Source organism: Neopelma chrysocephalum, unplaced genomic scaffold (assembly GCF_003984885.1).
Source record: "Neopelma chrysocephalum unplaced genomic scaffold, ASM398488v2 Primary Assembly neopelma1_86, whole genome shotgun sequence".
NCBI classification, from domain to species: Eukaryota; Metazoa; Chordata; class Aves; order Passeriformes; family Pipridae; genus Neopelma; species Neopelma chrysocephalum.
Genome location: NW_020897748.1, coordinates 312,579 through 331,532, shown reverse-complemented (window position 1 = coordinate 331,532; position 18,954 = coordinate 312,579).

The window sequence follows — 18,954 nt, the reverse complement described above, 5'->3', positions numbered from 1 at the left end:
TCCACTTAAATCTACAGAGAGCAACTGACTGTACATATGGCACCTGTGTGTACTGTGGCACTAATGAACACTGCACTCAGTCTAAGGGGGGCTTTGTCAAAGTGAGGAACTGGGGAAATTATCTGAACAATAGTATGTTCAATTAACATAGTCATAGAAAGAATGCTTTAGTCCAGGCCCAAGAAGATGATGTGGCAATGATTGAAATACCAGGTGATGAGAGTCTGGGCAACAGCTTTAGTCATGGGGACAGCTAGGAACAGGTGTATTTTACATAGATTATTCAAAACTCTCAGCAGCGACATTGATGCATTTGAACAGTGCTGAGACGGTTCATTACACTTCAGAAATCACATTATTTTATAGAACTAAATTTCAGTTCATAGGAAATTCAGTTTTATGTGTTTTGCCCCACAGAGGTTTCACTGTGCTGTAAAAGATCTTACTTCTACATTTCAACTGTGTTAAAGCCAAAGCACTGCTGCTTTTGCAATATAAAGTAATTGTAATTGAATCTTTCATTCTTTATTGGGCTCCATAGGATGTGATCTTGTAAGTATCCTAACTTCATCACATTGTAGAGAGAGATCTCAAAATGAACAATACCAAGCTTTATTTTAAAAGAAATTTCTCCATATTCCTATAGCTGGGCTATAGGCTAACTCATTGCTACACTAAAGTCATGATCAGACCAGAATCTCAGCAATAATATGAAAATGTTGCAGCCTTGCCCTGTAGTAGAAGAGACAAATCTTTATTTTCAGTGAAAGAAATGAGTGATCCTGAAAAGCCTTACATCTAAAGTTCAGAAAGGAATATATTTTATATACAACCCAGCTTTCAACTCTTAATTTCTAAGTCAGTTTCTACGTTCTTTAAATTCTTAAATATACTTAATTCGTTAGTACTTCAAACTGTCATCTAAAATAGTAAAAACAATAATGGAATATTGTGCCTAGTTTGGGGTCTCCCAAAACAAGATCAAGACCTCGGAGAACCACAATATTTGGGGGCTGGAGCACTAGTCCTGTGAGGGAAGGCTGAAGGAGCTGGGCTTGTTCACTCTGAGGAAGAGGGGATTTTGAGGAGAGTAAACTGTTCCTTTCCATACCTACGAGTAGATTCCTGAGCAGGAAATGTCAGGATCCTTATGGAAGTGTTGGACAGTAGAACAGGAGACAGTGCTCAGGTACTGAAACAGGAGAGGTTCACACTGGGTATAGTAGAAAATACTTTTCCCTCTGAGGATGAATGAGCACCGGAAGAAGTTTGTCCAGAGAAGTTGTGAACCCACCTTCTTGACAAGGCCTTGAACGACCTGGTCTGGCCTCTGCTGATTCTGCTTGCTTTTAGCAAGGGGTTGCACTCAGGACCTTCCAAGCTCCCCACCAACCTTCATGATCTAGCAATCCTATAAAACCCATGAGTTCCCAAAACAGGGTGAGACTTCCCTGTGCACCTCTAGACACCTGCGTAGCTTCCCTCCAAACCCTGAGGAGACAAAAAAAATTATCTTCCTTCTGACTTTTCTACCTCTCTGAAACACAGTCAAACTCCTCAGTTTTTTATCTCCTTGTGCAGACTTTGCTCATGCAACACTTCCATCAGTATCCATGAACATTTTGCCTGAAGAAGAACAAATTCATCAATTAATTAAAGCAATATGTTTTCATTAAGGGCTCAGAGAAGCAAATGGAAAGAAGGGGTAACATCTATAAAATAACTTCTGTAGCTCTTGAGTTTAATTTTCAGTTCATTCTGGTAAAAAAAAAAAGAAAGAAACACACAAAAAAAGTAATAAGAAAATTATACTCTAAATCGTGTATTCTCCTTTCCCACTTTGGACTGGCACAAGACAACAAGTTCCTACCTGCAAGCTGTGGACACCGTATTTCTCTTGGAGTGCAAGAGCCAATGTGCTCATGTGTGGATATCACATTCTGAAGGTGAGAGTTCAAATTCCAGCTTGGCAGCTGCAGATAATCCACTTATTTTGGAGAAGGGTGATTTTAATTTGCCAGCATATAGATCAGAAAATTACTAAAAAATTAATGTATATCAAGCCAGTTTAGGCTTTCTGTTTTGCAACAGTTTTCATGGCACTCTAACTGTAGAGTAGAGGTTTGCAACACATATGTATGGGTGTAAATGTTCTCTATTATGGCCTCAGCAAAATGGCTTCACAAGGACCTGTGGAATGCAAAGATGAAATGTGAACTGTTTTTTTCATAGTTTTATTACAAAGATTTTAGATCATCTGCCCTAAGCTTTGTGCAATCACTGCTTTATCTCTCATACACGTACAAACCCACCCACACAAGATCATAGAATAACTGAGTTTGGAAGAGACCTGGAAGATCCTCTGTCTAACCTCTTGCTCAAAGCACAGCCAACTTCAAAGTTAGGTCGGGTTACTGAGAGTATTGTCCAGATGAGGTTTGAAAATGTTCAAGATGGAAGATTTCACTGGCTCTCTGAGTGACCTCTTCCAGTGCTTGTCCACCCTGAGGATGAAAATTTTTTCCGTATATCCAAAGAAAACTTTCCTCATTGCAAGCTGTGACCATTGTCCCTAGGCTTTTCTCTGTTCATACCATCTTCTTATAAGCTCTCTTTTATACCTGAATATGTATATTTATATGTTTGTTTGTAGATATATATTTATATATGGAATTAAATATTTATAAAATAAATATATTAATATATATTGCTGATATAGTCTGTTTTAAATGTATGCCTCTTATTTCTACTTTGCTCTTTCTCTGTTTCTTTATCACCTATAAATTGAACAGAGAAAATATTTAAGATTTTTTTTTTAAATTACCTCCTTGAGATTTAACCCTATCACTTTGGAACATCTACTTTGTTTTCTCTTTCTGTACTGTTGGTTGCAGAAGGAAAGGGGAGAAGACATGACTGGATACCTGTAAACACAGAACTGTTACCACCACAAGCACTGAAAGTGGGTCTCAAAGTGATCCCTTACTAAGAGGACAGTGATATAGTGGAAACTTTTTAATCGAAATGTCAGAATTTGCAGATGGTTGTCTTGTAACAGAAGCATTGTTCGGCACAGACATATGTTGTATTCAACATATCACCTTAAGAACTTTCTAATTTAGTAACTGGCTTTGGAGATGTCTTCCAAGCACAATTTAGAGACCTTTTCTACTTAATGCTAATAAAGGCTAAGTGTTAAATGTTGTGATGTTAAGTGCATGTTTTCTCCAGCATATCTATTTAGCAATAAAGTGATTGCAATATTTGTTGGAATATACAAGAACTATCTCTGCCAAATGATAATAAAGAAGGGAGTTTTAAAAGAATTTTGGACAGTTAAGACTTCTTAGATAAAATCCTGATAATTTGTGTAGTTAATCTACACTAAGTTTCAGAAGTAAAATTGTCTCCATTAATATAAAAACATATGTTCAAGACACTTTTATAGTCTGCAGAATATTATACTTTTCCACTGTCACATCATTGATTACCGCTTGTCTTATGTATCTAACAAAGTTCAGGAAAACAAACTAAAAGAGAACTCATGAGCATTCTCTCTTAAACACTGTCACCTCCTGTAGCCCAGCTCAGAGAAGAGCCTAGATTAGTGAGTGATCTTAGACCAAAGAAGCAGTAGATAGTGACAGTAATAGGAAAGGTGTGCATGGTCTCACTGCACTGAGAATTCCAGCCCCTGACATTTTCTTGTGACAAATATCTAAGCACAGAAATGAAGGTTTTCAGTGAAAGGGCAACAAAAGAGCTTACATTCAGTTTTGTCAGAGGAATTGCACAGATGTAACTGAGGACATATTTTCAGAACTTGAGAACCACAAAATACAGCTTTTAATTTTTAAAAAGTGCATAAACCACAGTAGAATATTGTTTTGTTTCGGCTCTATATCCTACCATTCATGATGGGAGCTGAATGCCAGTTTTTACTTCATTGCAAATTTTGGAAAGGTGTATTATACCTTTCTTCTGGAAAAAAAAATTTGACTCATTTCTCTCCTTGTTGTAAAATACAGCTAAACCATAAGGGGAAAAAAGTGCAAATTTAAGGTCATCATTCTTCAGAGTAAAATTAAATTAGAAAATAAGGCAGAGAAACTGAGATGTCTGCCATTTCAACAGTACCCGAGGGGCTGAGAAGTGGACTGCTAGAGCCAAAAGCATGAACCACAGTACGTAAGTAGTTGTAGTCTTTAACCATGCCTATCTTCTGATGATCAGCAGAAAACCCATAAATCATACTCTTAGGGACTGAAGAGCTTAAATAAGTATGAAAGGACTCAGTCATGCACTGGCAGAATAATACGTATGATAATCTAGAAGATTTAATTTCTACTTTCTTATGGACTTTTTTTTCCTCTCCACTGAGTCCTTTAAAGCAGAAGAATATGTGAGGCCATGGCAAATGCAGATATTTCACTTTCCTTTCCCTGGACCCAACACTGAAGTTTTTATCATCACTTTAAGTTATATTTTTGGGTTGATTGGACCTCAGTGATGATTTTCATTATTTCAGCTTCTCTCCTTGGGGAAAAAACTAAGCTTGGATTTTTTTTAGTCAGCATGACAATTAACAAAGGGAATATTACAAATCACATGGGTCTGCCTAAAAACAACTACTGATTATCTGCAATGCCCTCATGACACTCCCAAAACTTCCTTCACCCCAGTGCTGGTTTGGCCCACAGCTGGCAGCTGAATATTTCTGACTGATAGCTGGCTTGGTGAATACAACTAATAATATTGCTGGGCACAAGTCCACTCCCCACTGTTTAGTACTTCTGGGGAACAGCATCTTGCACACTAAGCAATTGTTGCGGTGTCAAAATCCACATTTCATCTGCCCCTCATGAGGATTGCAGAGGGATGTGGCTGGGACAATTTCAGGCAAGAGATTTTTAAAAGAGAATTCATCTTGTGCTACTGCTGCCCCCTTAGCAAAGAGTCACCATCAAAAGTTAAGATTTTTTTAAATATTAGGAAAACATAAGATACCTTATATCTTATCCCTTATGTATATACACAATAGAAACTAGGAGCTAAATCCCTGAAGAATTTTAAGGATAGTAGAACATATTTGAATGTCTGCAACTAAACTTCACCTGAATTGCTGCACCTAAATCCAAAAGGGAAATAACAATAATAAAAAAACCCTTTCTTGGTTTACTCCTCAGCTGGAAGCATTGAACTCTGTGGCACAATTCAGCTTGATTTCAAGGATCCTGGAGGAACAGAGTTTTGTTTGTACCTCAAACCAGCAAACGTGGGAGGCTGAGACCCTCTCTGACAGGCGCATTCTCAAACTTTTAATGCAAAACAAGCATGAAATGTGTATCACTATTTTCTGTCTATGCCCCCAGCCTTGCCAGTGTGGTTTATCAGACACATCCTGAGAAAATCTCCAGGAATGGTCTCCTTGCAAAACATTCCTGTGGTGACCAGCGACACTACTCTCACACTACACAACTATTTCCCCTCGTTTGCTTCATGATACAAAAACCTACATCTCTGAATGTATCCTAAGTAATTAGAAGGGGAAGGCAGGGTGGGGAGGAGGTGATCTAAACCATCCCAGGAAATCAGGATTTGTTAGACTAGAGAGAAGCAGGAGAAAGGAGCCCACAGTCTAGGAAAGATCTATGCATGGCTCCTGGTTTTTGTCCCTCAAATGATGTATGTATATGTTCATCAGCTACTGCATAAAATGTTATGTGTGTCAAGCTACAGAACCACCCTGGAATGGGGGGCTGAGAGCCGAGAGCTATACCTTGCCTTCGGAGGAATCAGCCTGTGGTACACACTGTCTGCAAACAATGAAGTTGCTATGAATGAAGGAAGCAATGCACTTCTTGCTGGTTTCCAGTTAAAGAAACACACGGGTACCAGCACCTGCGGAGCAGGACATGCGGATGCAAATGTACACTGAGGCTGAGGATGGGTTTGCATACCCGTCTCTCACCCCAGAGCTGAGTGGCTCAGCCTGTAAATTACTGAACAGAAGAGAGACATGTACTTCCCAGGCTTCTTTTAAAAGAAGACAGTGGACTTGAATCTGTTCTTTGACAGAATGGCTGTAGGTAAGGGCACATGGTGTCCATATTTCTCAAACCCTTCAGTGGTGAAAGCAGTACCTCCCTCACAGCAGCTCTTTGGAGAGCAGCAGGAATGCTGAGCTGCCTCCCTAATACCTTTGATCAGGACATCATTCGGAGGCAACTGTAACCCAACTCCTCTAGCAGTTTCCTGAGTAGCTCTGTGGAACAAACATGGGTCAGTTTTTGGGTTTTCGTAATGGAAGCAGAGGTCTCTGGCTTACAGCTACCTAAAGTTTCATGACTTTTAAAAAATGCCCTTCACATACCAAGGATGAGAGAGTGGTAAAAAAGTGAACCAGCACTAGCAGTTTGCTGAGCCTCACTCAGGCACTCTGACACACCTCAGGCACCTTCAGACTGTGGTGTCTTCTCATCCAAGCTAAAGGAAACCCAGACCAAGGTGCTTTGCATTGGTATCTGCTTCTCTGATGTCATTTGATACACTGATGCAGCCAAGTGACTCCTTGCTGGGTCAGCCAAGGAGGCTGCCATTCTCTGAAAGGTTGTGTGAACAGTGCCTTGCTATCCCAGGTTTTAATTTACATGTAACACCATGGATTTTTTTTGTCAGATATTTGATGATTAAATTATGATCATCTGCATGAAGGGGGTCAAAAAGAAAGGCAGGGAACAGCACATAAAACCAGTCCAGCCAGATAAGTTTTTCCATGTATTTCTTTTTGCAATAAGAAATGTCTGCCATGCCTGTGCATACATTTGAATTCTTGAATTTGAATTCTCTCTGTTCCTGGATGTGATTTACCCAGAGCACAAAGCAGTGAACACAGAAGATGTCTAAGGCTAGGCTGATAGGACAACAACACAGTTTTGTCAGAAAACTATTCTGCTTACTTTTTATCCAAACAGTCCACTGCCGGCTTGGAAGAGGTCTGCAGAAAGGTAAATGGCATTGTCCATGGAGGGGACACAGAACAGAAGCTCTTACCCAGCCAGCAGCTAGGCATCCAACAGCTGTCAAAAGAAAGGAAACCCACAGCTCACAACGGTAAAATCAGCCATTATTAAAAAGGAATATGGAAAGAGGGGAGAAGTTTTGAAGAGCTAATCCTAAACTTATGGGTAGGGAAAGCAGCAAATCATCTTTCTTACCAGTGGTAATAGCAGAAATAGAGTAGAAGCATGAAACTCTGTTGGCAAGACTTAGAGCAGACTTCTCCACAGCACTGATATTTTTCTCACTCTCTCTGGTCATATATCATTCTTATATTACTCTTTGCTTCTGAAAAATGCAAAATGCAAACTACCTTTAAATGAAGATGATTCCTCCAGGATCCCTTCCATTCATGTTTGTGCCCAGGGTATGACTCAGATGTTCACAATAGAAGCAGGATACGACTCCATCTCCAGAGGACTCATCAAACCAAGCTTTCTTCCAGACCTTCATAAGAACTCAGCCCTGGCCAGTCCTGCGCCAGGTCCTGGCCACAATCATACTGAAATTGTTGGGAGCAATTTATTTTGGACATTTCCAACTATTGTTCTTGTGTGGATGGTTTGTACTAGTGGAGATCTTGGACCTATATCATACCAACCTTGGAGAATACACTCCTAGCAATTTCTGGTGCCTGACTTCATTTCTGGCACAGCTGCATGGCCATGTCATAGTTTTTATTAAATATGGGTAAGTTGCAGTGTTGGGTACTGGCACATTTCCATTTTGTGGTCTCATGTACAAGGGGATTATCACAGAAAAAAAGCCCAGATGGCTTTTGAATATGTTCAAGGAACAGTCTAGGCAACCTATGCCAGTGCTTGATCATACTCAGAGTTAAAAAGTGGGTTTTCTTGTGTTTAGATTAAATTTAGTTTTTTAACTTGTGACCATTGCTTCTTACCTTGTCACTGGACACCACTGAGAAGTTTGGCTTTCTCTTCTTCATCCCCTCCCATGAGGTATTTATTTATACACCTGGATAAGATCCCCCTAAGCCTTCTCTTTTCCCAGTTAAACAGTCCCACCTTTCTCAGCCTCTCCTCATAAGTGAGATGCTCCAGTCTCTGAAATACCATCTTTTTGCTGGATATAAATCAATGTCTCTCTTGAACTGGGAAAATGAGTGGTGGTTCTTCTGAGCTGGCACAGAAAGGCCAAGTGAGATGGACACTTGTTCTGAGGTGTTAAGTCTGAGACTACTTAGAAGGTCTAAGGACAAAAGACCTGGACCTGGTTGTGGACAGTTTAATCAGGCTGATAAAGTGTCATGAACATACAATCCAGTAGAACAAAGGACATACAAAAATGACATGACAAATATTATTTTAACATCTAACCTGGTAGTGTTGTTTATACAGGGTGAGAAATTTGGCTGAGCACACTTCAGAGTGTTTAATTAAATCTCAAATTTTCTGCAACTGTTTTTGCTTTTGACACTGTGATACACACAACATATTAATTTTTATGATTTGCTTTTTCAATCTTCCAGCAAGATACTCTGTAAGCAGTGAGTTTTCATAAAAGCAAGTAGTACCTGATAAGAGAAAACATGCCAGAGTAGCTAATGAAAATAATTTAATATTTTTAGTAAAAAAAAAATATTTAAAACTCAAACTATGTACATCATAGAAAATCCTACAATACTGTGTTATTTGTTCAAACAAACAGTAGAAGAAAGCCATCCTTTAAGCCAACCACCTTAGCATAGCTATGCTAAGAATGATTGCTGTTGCAGATATATGTTTCAGATATCACTAGCTGATACTCAAGTCATTTTGTCACTCTGTTTACACTGCTGGGGAGTTTTGGTTATAAAAAAAACCCTTTCCATAAACTGCACTGTTTTGTATACAAGCTATAGAAAGCACTTGTGTTTGGGTTACTGGCTTCTCAATCAATAGATAGGTTTTGCTTTTTTCAGAGATAGCTGGTTTGCTGTGAACAAAGCACTTAAACACTGATTACAAGGGAACGACTCTCAAGCTCGCTAGGGCAGACCTGACCCAAAAATCACGTAGAAATTGCAAAAACAGAAAAAGGAAAAGCCGCCCTTGTGCTCTCTGAGAGGAGAGATGTTGAGGTTCAAATCCTTGTTCTAAATCAGGAAAAAGAGGAACATAAGCCTGGTGCTGAGTGTCTTGGGCATGTGTTCAGGCTATACAGCAGACATATCCCTCTTCATCTTCGTTTGTTTTCCTGATAGGCCAGGTCTCAGAGAGTGCTCACCATGTCAGATGGAATCCAGGTGAAAGAACACATCATCAGCTCCTGCAAAGCTCAGACTGCATGTATGAAATTGGGAATTTAGCTATACGGGGAATTCAGAAGTCTCAAGGGTTAGACTGCAGATATGGAAGGCAGAGCAGGTTTAAATTTTGGATGTAGGCACATGAAAGTGAGAGGATTATCTATCACTAATTCAACCTGTGGTGTCACACACAGACACTACTGGTGACAAGTGGGGCAATAGTTATCAAAGAAATTCCCCATTTACTGTGATCCCACTGCCTGGCTGAAGAAAGGTGGTTGAATACTGTGTTCTTATACATTTCTGCCTGTTAAACTAACCTTGTCTGCTAACTAACACGTCTCTTCCTTCTGGTTGCTTTCTTTAATTACGGTTGAACCCAAAAATTATAAATGAAGAAAACACCACTCTCTCAGTCTTAGAGAACCTGAGTAAACACAGCAGGAAACCCCCCTTAGGCTTGATGCCAGACATAAACCTATGGATAGCTATGCTATTCCCTTGAAAGCAAGACAGTTTTGGGAACACATCGTGTAGATAAGACAATATTGCTGTAGGAGCCCTGGCACATCCTTACTTTTTGATATTTATAGGGCAATCCTAAAATTGCTATAGTTCAGGGGATTTTTAACACACAGATAAAGTCTGCACTGCAAGTGAAACTCCAAGGGTAAGCCAGCAGACAGGTGCTGGCAGAGCACCAGTTGTTTGGACTTCACCATGGGCTGTGCACACCTGCTGAGGACACCAAGACCTTCCTGAGATTCTCCATCTGCACCAAATCCTGCAATGTAGCATCCTCATTTTTACTAATATCTTTAACAGGTAGCTTCAGGCTGGCATGGGTACACCCTCAGAGGTTATGGTCACACCTCTGTTTTGTGACGTATATCCTTAACTTTGCAAACGCTTCGGATTGTCCAATCCCTGTTCAAGCACAGCTATTTACTAAAACTTTTAGGGGCAGATCAGGATAATGTAAAGAACATTAAGGCTCTAATTCTTCAGGGAAGTTTGTACAATCTCCATTCACCAGCTTGACAGATGCATCTGGAACCAGCATGTGGAAGGATCCTGAAGGCAGGTCTGGACTTGGAAGCTCCTGACTGACACAACAGCTACGTTTCTAGTTCCATGTTCCAGGCCTTTTAAGAGCACTGAGACACACAGGCCACCTATAGTGCTTGGAACAACTATGCTCTTGAAATTTTTATCCTCATTTTAGATCAATCTAGCAATAACAAACTGATTTTTAAGGTTCCTGGCAGGCTGTCCCAGTATGAAAACCCTTGTTGAAATGAGGGATCATTCAGCCAGACTTCTCTAGCTCTGGGAGTTTGGACTGCAGTGACTTCTTGCTCTCGGTCATCCCCACATCATGTCATTTATTTGTGGCATTTTGTATAAGAGCTCCTATGCAAATTATAGCCTGGAGCCTTTGTCGGATGGATACTGGGAGCTGTATTGGGCCGTTCCACCAGTGGCAAGCCTGCTTCGGTGTCACTTAATAAATCACCATTTCAAAAACAAGGGAAAAAATATAAGTATGTTGGAAATTTAAATTTGGACCTTTTCTGTCATTTTTCTCTCATCACAAATAAACCAAAAAGAAAAGAAAGATGCTTGTGGTACTAGAAACCTTTGGATTGTCATAAATACTAACCAAAACCTCCAATAAGCTGCCAACTAGGCTACTTCCCTCAAGCTTATTATTCCATTTCTGTTTCTGCCATTTAACTCCTCAACTGTAATATTTCCATGCAAACAGCACGGTGTGCCCAAAATATCTTATCTTACATTAGAAAGAAAACAAATTTTTTCAGGGAGGACACTGTATCTCTTTTCCCCCAGATGGCTGCAACTATGCAAAACCAAAATGGTTTGTCTCTTGGCAGGCAGAGGGGATTCCTAATGAGCCAATACACAGAAAACAGATAAAATTAAGAGACAAACAGCAGAGCATATTTTATCCTGTTTCTTTTCCCATCGTGCTTTGTCCAGGTTTTACATCCCAGTTATTACCACTAACTACCACCAACAGATATTTAGAAATTAAACTTCAACCAATGTCATTCGCTGATGAGCCCCGCATGTTGATGCAAATTTAATGCTTCTCTCCCGTATTTGGGGCTATCTAGAATTTTTATCTTGTCCATATCTCTGCTCTGATTTCTTCCTAACTTTGTCTAGTGCTTTTTGATTCTTCTTATCTGACAACTTCTTTTCTCTTTCTTTTCTTCCAACATGCTCCATGTTCTTTCACAGTCTTTGTACTTTTCCCAGGCTTCTCCTCCATTTGCCATATCCTGTTTCTTTGGACATCCCTTTCAAGCATTCTTCTGGAGTGGAGGCTTCCCTCATGCCTTCACATCCTTTGTCTTTACTCCCTCGTAGGAGTCCATAATGATTCCTCAGTTTGAGAACAATAAATCCCACAGGGAGAAAACACTGCATCTCAAATTCCCTGCTGCTCTGGAACCAGCAGTGTTGAGTTGATGGGTCCTGCATCATGGATATTTAACTAATGGATGGATGCTGTTGGTTACTTAGATGCAGCCTGCCAGGTGATAGATATCCTTCTATATCCTGTTTACTTTTCTCACAAGTGTAGCACTAATAGATAGAGGGGGTGAAAAGAGAGGGCTGCACTGGCTCCCTTCATGGGACCAACTCAGAAGCTGCAGGGCAAGTGAAGATAAAGAGAACGTGGTGGGGTACTGGAATATGTGGGCTTAAACTAACAAAACATATACCTCTTTGTGGCTCCCTCTGCCTACACGTTCAACAGTCCTGCTGAGTCTGCCTCTCTACATGAACAAAGCAATACATGATAGCCCATTAATAATGTTTAATATATAATTTTGCCTTTTTTATTTCCCCCAGGAAAAAAGAATTTCGTATTTTATCAGCTTTCAGTTCTGCTGACTTCTAACAAGGTTTTTAGGTTTTTTTTTTATTGTTTAGGTTTTTTTCCTGAGTTGGTTTTGGTGGTGAGTAGGAGTGAAGAAAGAAATTCAATAAGCCTGCAGGCAATTGCTGTACTGGCAGTGTGCATTGCTTTTCATTCTGGAATTGGCATGAAGGCCCTCCAAGTAACATAAGCTCCCCTTTTTGACAGAATTGACAGATAAATTATATACACAAGATGCAGTCAGATAGTTTTGGGGGGGGATCAAGTGAAGGATCGAGTGAAGTCAAAATGGAAAGCTCATTTCACATCAGGGGTATTCCTTCACTGTACTATTGACACAAAGCACCTTTGATCCAAATGGCTCCTACAGCACTCCACAAAATGTAGCCAAGATTTGAAATGATGCAGCTGTCTAAATTAAGTTCCTCAATCTGTAGTTGGCCATACCAGTAACAACTCAGTAATCGCAAGTGTTTGACCTCTCATAAATTCTGTTTACTTAGCGGGGACACTGCAAACTATTAGTACCTTTAAGCTGTGCAAGTAATTTTTGCTGAAAGTGTATATTCTTTGAAAACACTGATTGAATTTGTACAAGAAACTAATATCCAACCTTGTTGAAAGCCAAAATAGATGAGTGTCCTTGTTTCTTCTAACTTAATTTGAACCTCCTGGAGACTCACAGAAATTATCTGACATTTCCCATTCTTGGTAACACTTGTTTCATATTCAAATTATACAACATATTGGACTGTATTTTTACTACAATTTCCAATAAATGTTTTCAAAGCTTTGGAAGCTGTCTGCCCTGCGTGAGTTTCAGATCCTCCAGGGAGATTCATAAGGCAGTATGAAGTGGCAAATAGAGAGGAAAAGAAGTTGAAATAAGCCTTTTCCTTACGCAGTAAGGAAGGCGTGGCACTCAACAAATAGTAGTAGTTAGGTCTAAAATAAACCTGCAGAAAAGAAACAGGTTGCTCTCTATTCTATATACTGCTCAAACCTCAAAATTTCCTGTATTATAAACAAAACTTCTTTGTTCTTTTCCAAAAATCATTAGGAAAAAGGCTTTTACATCAAGGAAATCATGCAACAAAAGGTTCATATAAGTGAGAAGGATGAACTGCAGTTTGACGTAGGATAAACTTTTACTGTCTAGGTGTCATCACCTTTTGTCTCTTCAAAAATACATCAATCTGGCATCACGGGAGCAAAAATGCTCCTTAAAGCAGTAGAAAGAGGGAAAAAATCCCCTAAATTATGTATTATGTGAACAATTATTATCAAATAACACATTGCATTTATGTGGCCCCTACCGTAGAACAATATAAAAACATACAAAAATAATTAAACTAAAATCCCATAACTCCAAAAAGATACTTTGACTTCTAATTCCTAAGAGGGAACACAAATTATACATTTCTTTTCTGTGAGATTAAACAAGAAATCTGTGTCCAAGTCATATGTAGAATCTTCATCCTTCTGCAAGTAGCCATTCAATCACTTTGGTCAAAACTTCTACACATTCAATGAATGTCTCTTTGTCACAGCACGATATTTCCTTAAATACCATAACTTCTGACCTCTGATATATCCTGCCCAGGGTCATTATTAGAGGAATATAATCTGCATGGACCCACCTCTTACAAACTCATGCAGTGCAGCTTCCTGCCTGTGGCCACTTCAGCCAAGGCAGCCAGAGCTGAGCAGCATGGCCAGCACCTTGCCAAACTACTACTGCAGTTTGTGCAAGCTCCCACAGGCACCACATTTTTTTAAATGAAAATTCTTCCATGTACAGTGGATGTTCACTGCAACAAGAAGCTCAACCTACTGAAACAAGCTTAAACTTTTATGTTCTTTGCATCAGAATTTTTCTTCACTGCCATCTTAGTACATTCAGTGTTGGGTAGCTCCAGGACGACAAGATCCAACATGACAATCATCTAATTCATACATGTTTTTAAAACCCTTCCACTGTGGAATTTGTGTATACTGCATTATGATTTCAACTGTTACTTAGGTTCAGCTTTGTCCAGTGGCCATACTGCACATACAGACACAAACCCTCACACAGAATATATTTTGGGACACAGTGGAAGGAGAAGTTGGGACTCTTCCACCAGCACAATGCAGATGGGTGAGGTCTGCCATGCCTGGTCTAGTCTGCTACCACATAGCCTACCGCTCTTTTACAAGGGGAGATAGCAATTGTACATTGCCTGACTTCAAAATACCCTATCACTGAGGATGCACTGAGCAAGAAACAAATACACTGATTCTGAAGGTGTGTGTCATGTGAAGTCAGGGAAGACGCACTTACTCCTTCACCCAGGCTGCTAAGGAACCATAGGCATCCTCTACATGAATAACTTAATGGAGTATCTTTGGACACCTGTACATCAGTGGTGGTTTTGCTCTTTGCAAAGCATCGCTCATTCTCATGCAAAATGAAAATATTAACTAGGAGGCTTGCAGATGCACATTTCCATATCTTTAAATTGAAGTTTATTTAGTCAGGGCTCCATTATACAAATAAAGAAGAAAGTTTACAGCCAGTCAGCTGGCTGCTCGTACATGCCAATGAATTTTTTTCACAACCTGGCTCCTGTTGCCATCCTTTCTTTCTTATTCATGAATCCAGCTGCAAGGAGCTCACATGCACCTCCGATATAGTTTATGTGTGGCCTATTCTCAGAACTAACCACCTTACCATGCTGGTACCCACTGGCCTTGGAAGTCATTGGTGCATGGCCTTGTCCTAAGGACGGAAGCATCTACTTGTTGCCATCTTGTTTATTTACAAAGATAGTACCTACTCCAAATCCTCTGCTGACAGCTGCAAAAGGATCAGGGAAGCCAAGTCCACTTTGCAGCCATGCTGTGCTCTCAGTGCTTTCTGCTGATCTCCTACGTTTGCATATTCCTCCTTCTGACTCACAAGAATTCCAGCAGTCAGTGCCTTTTGTTGGCACAACAGAGTCTTAGGCTATAAAACCTAGTGACAACTTGGAGTAGAAAATGTCTGCCTTTCCAAGCTACAGGTGGGATTAAGTTTAAACCTTTAATTTAATGTACAGCTCACAGGCATCTGATTTTGCTTTCCTCATGGATATTAAAGGTTAAATAAATAATTGCAGGGAAGATTATTAGTCCCTCATGCCATTCTTCCACTTGTACATGCTATAAAAGGAGCCCCTTACCAGAAGCAGCACTGTTCCCCTTATCACAACCCTCTTAATACAGATCCTTGAATGGCTTTTGCAGGCTTAAGTTCTGATGGCACTTCTACAACAGGAATTGAGAAGACATTTATTGAAACTATTAAAATTTTATTAAAATAATTACAAACACAACATCTTCTCCAAATAAGATAAAGTATTTCAACCTACAGAGATTCATAGCTTTACATGTTATAGTTGTTTAAAGAGAAAACGACAATCTTTATTTCCTACAAAAGAAGGAAAACTTGACAATATAACATTGTAACTGCTTAACAAATTTATTGAAAAAATAAACCAACTTCATTCAAAAGAATCCTTGCAGCACAGGAAGTACGAGATTTCCCCACCTTCCACCCTTCTCCCTTCCAAAAAATAAAGGAAAGAGATGGAAGTCTTAAGATGGTCTTCCTCTTTCCTTTCCAAGGCTTCTTTCAGCAGTTACTACAAATATTTTTGTAAAATCCAAGCCAAAACAAGAGGCACAAAGTGGACTTTATCTTCATGTAATTTAGAGAACAACTATTCTTGGATGTTTATAAAATATTGCTACTAATGAGATTGCTAAAGCTTAGTCAATACAAAGTTATGATGGAATTTGCAATTGTTGTGCTTGAAGTAAGTTTCATCTACTGCCAACCTACTGCAAACTCACACTCGGGCCAGTTTCCCCTTTGCCTTCCCCCTTTTGCTCTCCCCTCCCTGTGCAATTCAATCATAACTCAGTTATTCTGTGAAGACCTCCCAGATTCTCCATGCAAGGAGGACAGCGCGTTACCAATCCCTACGGCTACAAGCTCAGCTAAGCACCCAGTTAGGCATGAGGAAAAGCTGTCGGGTGACCTTTGGCAGGGGCAGACAGAGGGCGGTTCACCCTTTCACCCATCAAAACCAGGGAAGATCTATCGAGTTACAAGAATGATTTTCAGGTGGGCATCAGAACAAATGCACTCTTCTCCAACCACATAACCACCTTTATGGTTCGCATTTTTGTTTTTTAAACAGTGACATGAACATTTTCAGAATTTCTAGGCAGAGACAACAAGAGGTGACTGACAGAAGTACTAAAAATAAATCATTTGCTTAAAACCCCATTCATCTGAAATCATAACTTCAGAAAATTAGAAACATTATGTACACCATACTTGCAGGTACCTGAGATGTGAACACTGAATATAGTTTGCTCTGAACCTTACATCCGTTTTATGATTTCTATTTCAGTGAACTGACCAGCAAATGTCTCTTCTGCAAAGTGATATGAATTATTTTCAACTGCTGTTCTGAAACCCACCGGCGTGCTTAGATCAATTGTTTCAGTGATGACTGCACCAGTATTTAAACGCAAACCCAAGAAACTTCTCACTCACCACTCCCTCCAAAAAATCAAAATCAACCCACAAAGCATTAGTTTTACATCGACAAGTTGAATAAACTTCATACCTTGAGCTTCTTAAGAAAGACCAAATAAAAAAGTAACGATTGTTTCTTTACTGAATGTGAAGTTAGTAAAAGTGATGGGTTTTCTTGTGAGCTGGACTGAACCCCTTAATGGGAGACCCTTTGACACTTAGAGTAGCTTATTGGTGCAGGCATTAAAGTGTAGAGATGACAAAAAGATATCTTGATTCTCAATACTTTTACAGAAGGTACTGTTATCATTCTGACTAGAAGTTCTCCTTTAAGGTTTACACATTTACTCAAAATTCTCAAGCCTAAAAACTTCATGTAACTGACACATGACTCAGTATGAGGGGAGACTACCAAGCATTTCGGTAGTGTTACAATCTGCACATACCCCTTCTATGCATACATACCTGGTAGATAAAAGGTTAGAAAAATAGAGAACAGAAAGCTATGATAACACAGTATTGTACTCCTGAGATGATTTTAAAACTGTACTTTTAAGTAAAGTCTTCCTGTCAAAGAGAAAGCTGCATGTGGGCCCTTTCCTTGCTGTTTACAAAGAAACATTCCAATTTTATCTCATTTAAAAATTCTTTAATTGTTACACAACCACACTTCTGTGATTGTGTTACCAGGGATCATGGCTATTACGCAATCTGGATTGTTCTAAACTGAGTGTTTTGGGGCTGTAACGATCTAGTGAATCTACAGTTTGCAACTTAGTCAATCCCCTTGAGAGAAAACTTGAGGAACAGTAAGAAACTTGGCATAGAGCATGCTCAGCCTTAGGAAACCGTTCTCCAAAAGCAACTTGTTAACTTCACCTCCAATTCAGACTCTTTGTTCCCATCATAGGAACCAACCCTATACATAAATAAAGTGATTCCTTGTGCTGTAGACCAGCATTTTTGCTCTGGTGTTTATAGTCCAGCAGTCTACCTTTAACTGCTTATTTCCCCTTTAAAATTCCAGCTGCTCAGCCAACACAACTGCTTTGACAGTCATAAGACAAAAGACATAATTCAAGCACAAACCCCCAAGTTTATTATAGCTAGATCAATTCTTCAAAGGCACAGTTTTGCAGCACAAGGGGTTTGCTCAAATGGAGTGTTGTATGACAGCAAGAGCAACTGGCCTAGGAGCTTACACAGAAAAAAGCAACAGAGAAGCTGCTTGCAGAACCAGAGTGCCTACTGAATGTGCTGGTTACCAAGACTTAATGCTTTCTAGGAAAAAGGTTTAGAGAAACAATCATTAATTACATCCCCGCCCCAGTTCTACCTATTCTTCTACAGTCCTTTATGTAGTGGTAGAACACTTCTTGCAGATGGACTGGACATCTATTATCTTCTAAGTTATGAAGGTATAATTTTTGCCCCTTCCTCCTCGTTCTCTTTTTAAAACTGAGAGCATTACATAATTAGACTGTCACACAATGAGAAGTCAGATTAAATCGCCTGCTGGAAACCATTACTCTGCTGTATTATATTTTTAAATAAATTATTAGAATGCATATTAATATAACACATTAAATCATTAATTTAGACTGGAAGGGACCTTTGAAGGTCAGAGTCCAACTCCCTCCTCAAAGCCGGTCCACGTCTACTGGGATGGTCAGGTACTTATTAAATTAAGTATCTCCAAAGGTGGAGATTCCATATCCTCTCTGGGTGACTGATTCCACTGCTTTATCATCTTCAAGGTAAAAAACTAAAAGTATTTTTTTTATTCCCACTTAGATCTAATTGGAATTTTCCCATATTTCAATTTATGCCCACTGTCACTCACCCTGACTCCATGTACCTTGAAAACCAGATTTGCTGTGAAAGCTCCCATTGAAGGGGACTGAAGACAATAGTAAAAACTGGTCTTAGCCTTCTTAAGCCTGAACATTACTGAGCTCTCAGTCTCTCCTTTCCCAGCCAACTTGTAATTTCAGACAGTAAGCAGGAGGGTTGGTGAGTTAAAACAACTTTACACATGTAGAGGAATCTCAGAACTTAAGGAGTGAAGAGGGAAACGGGTACACAGGTGAAATAAGGCAAAGGTGAGTCATTGATTTTTCCCCTCAACCTTACATGCAGAATATTCATGCAGAGACAAGTATC